Below are 5,751 nucleotides of genomic sequence, written 5' to 3' on the forward strand. Positions count from 1 at the left end.
TCCCTCTGAGTCATTTGTTTGGCCCTAGATGGGGTTTGTAGGACCTTGGGCCACCTTAGTGGTGATTTGTTCCACATTTTCCAGCTTTGTTTTCCATACCTCTGGATCCCTGGGTTGGCTTGGAAGGGGTTGTTGTTTTTGTAAGCCCCAGGGTTTATGTGATATGGCCTGGGGCCGTCTCCATGTTTTATGTGTTGGTGTCCATTCATTCCTGATTTGTTCAATTTAAAATTGTTTTTCAGGGATTGAAGTTGCCCTGGTTTTCATCTATAATTTTGATATTTCCTTCATTTTCCTTCTGGGGTATTTGTTTATGACAAAGGATGAACATTATACAGTTCCACACACATAAAGTGTTTTGAATAGTCAAATTTAGCGAGACAGAAAATAAAATGGAGATTGCCAGATGGCTGGTGGAGAACACTGAGGAGTCACTGCTGGAATTTCAGTTTGGTACAATGAAAACACAGAGGGTAGAGATGGTTGTACCACAAAGTACATATATTTAGGACCATTGAACTGCATGCTTAAAAACAGTTAAAATGGTATTTTATGTTATGTATACTTCACCACAATAAGAACATGTGGATAGATATTGCCGAGTTATCCCCAGTGAGACTTTAGCGCTTAGTTCTCACACCTTGGTGTACAGGGCCCTGCTTAGGTTTTTCACAATTTCTGACTCCAGTGTTAGTCATTAGTGGTGGCCCAGAGGACACTGGTGGATATGAAGGACAGTAACAGCATAGAATGGTCAGTTTTATAAGTGAGAAGAATCCCCAGGAAGGGGCACTAGACAGGCCGCTCTCTGTGTCTTTCTTGGTTTTGACTATGTCTGAGCTTCTTTTCTCTTACAACTTCTGTCCTGCAATGGTTTCTCCCAACCCTGCTGCTTTCTTTTGCTTTAGTCATCCCTTACTTCTCTTGGTTAGGAAAAAAAAAAAAAAATCCAAACATTAGAAATTCAGAAAAAAAAATTGCATTCTCTTTCTTTTTCTTTTTCTTTTTTTTTTCTTCACTGTTTCAGTCTATATAACAGCCTATCTACAGTGGGGAGAGTGCTGGAATAGGTTAGACTTTCTTGCTGTAGCAAACTCAAATTGTGTCAGACCGCTGCATTCTCTTTCAATAATATATGACTACTGTGTCACTACCCACCTGTGTTTGACCTACTATCTGCAGCTGATCAGGCTCTGTAAAATTAGATTCTGTGTGTGAAAAACTGGTAAATTTTGCAAATGACTTATTCTCCCAGTGGAGATGTGATTTTTGGCTGGTAAAAATGGTGAGCCCAAATGGTACATCCACCATCCGAACATTAACCTGTTTTGAACCTAAGTCAACCATTTTTCAGTGTTTTTTTTTAATCTTTCTTCACTGTCTACCCATACTTAAGACTATTCTCTGAAGTGGCATTACCATCAGACTGGCTCCCTCATTAGTCAAATGAGCAAAACTTTGATGGAATTACTCAGTATTTATAGGAGAGTTACATTAACGCAAATCTCAGGAAGCCATTGTTTTGCACTAACCTCCTGTGATACCCTAACAGACCAGGCTAAAGATGAAAACAGAGTTGCTTGAGCTAATGTTCCACACCAAAAAATACAACTAAAGTATTTGACCTTCTAAAAAATCAGAAGGTGGGGGCAGGGAGGTAGATTAAGTGCTTCCCTGGCAAGCGCAAGGGCCTGAGTTCAATCCTTGGTTCTGCAAAAAATAAATAAATAAATAAAAATAAAAAATCAGAAGAGAAAGATACTAGTCAAATTCTCAGACAATACATTTTCAGTAGGCATGATAATAAAATTCTATTGTTTAGTTGGTTAGTTCTTTTGTTTTTATGGTACCAACAATTGAACGCTGGCCTTTCCCACTGAGCTGCCCAAATCCTTTCTTTTCTTTTCTTTCTTTCTTTCTTTCTTTCTTTCTTTCTTTCTTTCTTTCTTTCTCTCTCTCTCTCTCTCTCTCTCTCTTTCTTTCTTTCTTTCTTTCTTTCTTTCTTTCTTTCTTTCTTTTGACAGGGACTAACTAAATTGCTAAATGGCCTGGGCTGGGCTCCAGTTTGTAATCTCCTACCTGACCCTCCAATGTAGATAGCATGACAGACCTGTGCCACTATCCCCAGCCTTCTGTTTCAATTTTCACTAAAAAGTAACCTGAAATAGCCTTATGTTAACCAGTTATTTTTCTCCTGTTCTGTTTCCCTGCCCCCACCTTATAAGGAAAGTATCTTTGATATAAACAATCTGTTCTTTGTTCCTTGTTTCTAGTTTTGCTCTTCTCACTGGGACACTTACTCGGTTTCTCAGGAAGGAGTATTGCCTGATTCTAAAATCACAGATAAAGCCAGTTGAGACATTTACACTAACTTATTGTATTTTTATCCTTTCACAGTTATGTTCTTAACTTACTGAAAATTGCATCTGCCAGACAGGAAATAAGAAGAAAGAATTCCAGAAGCATAAGAAGAGGCAGGTGCACAAGGCAGTCATGGATGGCCCTGTAATAGTAACAGTATCACCTGCCTGTGCCTTGTCCCCTGTTACAGTTTGTGTCTAGCTGTCCCCCCAAAGCCTCATGCAGTTATGGGGCCACTTCTAGAGTTTATGATTAATTCATGATTCAGTGTAGAAATATAGATTTGAGACAAAAGCCTGATGTCCCAAGAGAGCAGGGAACAATAGACAGAGCCCGAGGAGAGTTGCTGTCTGTCTGCAAATTCCCGGAAAGCTGGGATTCATGGGTGCAGATAACAGCTTCTCCTGCAGGCGCCCTGTCCTTTGATTCCTTGCTTGGGATGTTATTGGCTAGCATTTGTGTGGACCTAGTGTTAGGCACATGGTGGAAGTCAATAGAGATAGTAGTTTGTATTCACTTAAGTAATTAAGCACATTCCTTAGTCTGCCTTTACCCCTCAATAAATGTGAGATGCTTCTGAGGCTCTGGGCTCACTTGGAGAGAGACTAATCTCATTGAGACCTATGAAGCTACATTCATCAGGTCTTCTCCTCATTTCTTTCGGCACCAACCCGTAACATACAACAAGTGGCGCCCAACATGGGACATGGAAGACGACCAGGGTGAGTTAAGAGAGGCCTGACCATGTGGGAAACGTTTGCCCAGAGTAGGCGAGACCACCGGGAAAAGCTCAGAGTAATGGGGAACTCCGCTTCAGTAGAGAATGAGTATGTCCGTCTTATTCGGATGTTGCTCAAAGGAGCGGGTGTAAAGGTGAAACCAAGGAGTTTCAAGGAATTATTTTCCTTTATAAACAGGCACTGTTACTGGTTTCAGCCTAAGGGAAAGGCTGCTTTAAACTTAAAAGTTTGGAAGCAAGTTATGAGAACGCTGTGTCATGCTCATCAAAATGGGGAACCAATTCCTCTTCATGTGTGGGCTCTTTGTAGTTTAATCTCTTTAGCTTTGGAGCCATTGCAACCGGACTCAGAAGAGTCTAAGAAAAATTTGAGGTCAGTTTCAGATGCTGATATTCCTAAACCTCAAGAGCAGCTTTCTCACAAATATGAATCTGCACATGAGACCTTTTTAAGACCTCTGCCTTCCTCACTCTCCAATGTAGAGGCCAGTATAGCAAAAAGAACAAAAACAGCAGGGGGCCTCTGTGTTGCATAATTATGTTAAGGTTGCACCCCCTCAAGATCCCCTACAAGAAGGCGCTCCCTAGCATACCAAGAGTGTTGGTCCTTTAAATTTCTCGATGCGCTACATTGAGGATGTGTCTGACAAACCAGCTCCTAAAAGGACATTTATGGCATCACAGACCATCTCCTCAGAATCTGAGGATTTGGAGTGTGTAGAACAAAAGGAAACTAAAAATGAGATAAGTGACCTGCGAGCCAAGGTAAGGCAATTATCACAATTGATTTCTAAATTGATTGAAAAAATGGAGGTCTCTAACCCTGTACTTCCTCCATTTCAATTCACAAAAAATCATGCCCTACTATCATCTTTTAACCCTTCTGCTCCTCCATATGAGAAAAAGGAAGGTCCCATAAAAGTGTACAGAAGTGTGATATCTCAGGCTCTCATGCAAGGGAGACAGCAGGGAGACCCTGAAGCTTATTCTGCCCCTCTGAGTATTTTTCCTGTGGTGGTCCAACAACACCCCCCAAATGCTCAATTTCCTCAGGGTTATGTGCAGTGGGAACCCCAACCTCTGGCATTCAAGGTTATTAAAGATTTAAAGCAGGCTGTCATGGCCAATGGTATGCAATCAACCTATGTGATTGGATTAATACAAGGATTAGCAAATGAACAGAGATTAATTCCTCATGACTGGGAAGTTTTGTGCCATACAGTTTTAGAGCCAAGCCAATATTTGCAGTTTAGAACTTGGTGGAAAGATGAAGCAGATGTTCAAGAGAGGGCTAACAGGGGACAAAATCCCCCAGTTCACGTTTCATCAGATCAGCTCACGGGGTCAGGGCCTGACTGGGTGTCCAAGCCCAGCTGCAATATGATGATGCAGCATTGCGCACACTCGCATTTGTCACTTGAGGGCATGGGAAAAGGTGGCAAGGCCAGAGGATGCTCAAAAGTCATTTGCTAGAGTTCTCCAATCTAATAAGGAGCCATATGTGGATTTTGTCTCCCTATTAAGGGAGGCTACACACAAAACAGTGAGAGCACCAGATTTGAGGGAGTTATTGTTACAAACTTTGGCTTTTGAGAATGCCAGTACTGTGTGTCAAAAGGCTCTGCATCCCCTAAAGGCACAGGGTGCATCACTGGAAGAGTATATTAAGGCCTGTGCCCATATGGGCTCAGAGCCATACAAAGTTAATTTATTGGCAGCTGCCTTACAGTCTTTTTTTTTTTTTTTTTTTTTGTGGAACCGGGGATTGAACTCAGACCCTTGCACTTGCTAGGAAGTGCTTATTCCACTGAGCCATTTCCCCAGCCCCCTTACAGTCTTTTTTTAAAACAATCTCATACCAAATGTTTTAAGTGTGAAAAGATGGGTCATATGAGAGAAGATTGCAGAAAAGGACAAGATAAAAAGAAAAAAGCAGATAAGAGTCACAAGGCTGCTCCAGGACTTTGTCTGAGATGTGAAAAAGGTAAACATTGGGCTAATGAATGCCACTCCAAACTTTTTTTTTTTTTTTTTGCGGAACCAGGGATTGAACTGAGGCCCTTGTGCTTGCCAGGGGGAAGTGCTTATTCCACTGAGCCATCTCTCCAGCCCTGCTCCAAACTTGATAAGCATGGCCAACCCTTACCATCTCAGGGAAACTGGAGAATGGGTCCATCTTCCAGGGGCTCAGAGATAAACAATATGGAATACTTGCAGTTTCCTTTGGCCAGCCTGAATTTCAATCAAACGCAGGATCACAGATCTTTTCCATGCAACACCGGAAAGCGGAAGCACACCTTTAGATCTGATTGCTGAGGAAAATTAGCATTTGCTCCCCACCTGTGTTTACAAAATTAAAACTGGAATTTTCAGCCCTATTCCAAACGATACTGTAGAAAGGAGTAATAGTATTGTAGAAAGGAGTAGTGTTACTCAAGGTATATTTGTACATTTGGTAATTATTGATAGTGATTATGAAGGAGATAGATTACTTATGATACCTACTACTAAACTTCTTCAAATTAAAACTTAACTGCTTATTAAAAATAGAAGTCAGCTTCTCTTTATTATGTATATTAGAATGCTTACTGCATTGCCTGACCCTATGGTCAGCAGAAAACAACAAAAGTTTTGTAAAAAAAAAAAAAAAA

The 5,751-nt window shown here is 41.0% G+C and overlaps 1 non-coding gene and 1 pseudogene across 1 annotated transcript; one reads left to right on the plus strand and one right to left on the minus strand.

Annotated features, from left to right (window-relative positions):
• Positions 1-1,017: 1,017 nt before the first annotated feature.
• Positions 1,018-1,119, minus strand: LOC111818071. The gene has a single exon (XR_002822143.1). It is a non-coding gene; the product is annotated as a small nucleolar RNA SNORA28 (small nucleolar RNA).
• A 2,602-nt stretch (positions 1,120-3,721) lies between these two features.
• The window catches only part of LOC101574798, a 33,694-nt pseudogene continuing 31,664 nt past the window's right edge, over positions 3,722-5,751 (plus strand).

The sequence above is a fragment of the Octodon degus genome, unplaced genomic scaffold (genome assembly GCF_000260255.1).
Source record: "Octodon degus isolate 3935 unplaced genomic scaffold, OctDeg1.0 scaffold00078, whole genome shotgun sequence".
In the NCBI taxonomy this organism is placed as follows: domain Eukaryota; kingdom Metazoa; phylum Chordata; class Mammalia; order Rodentia; family Octodontidae; genus Octodon; species Octodon degus.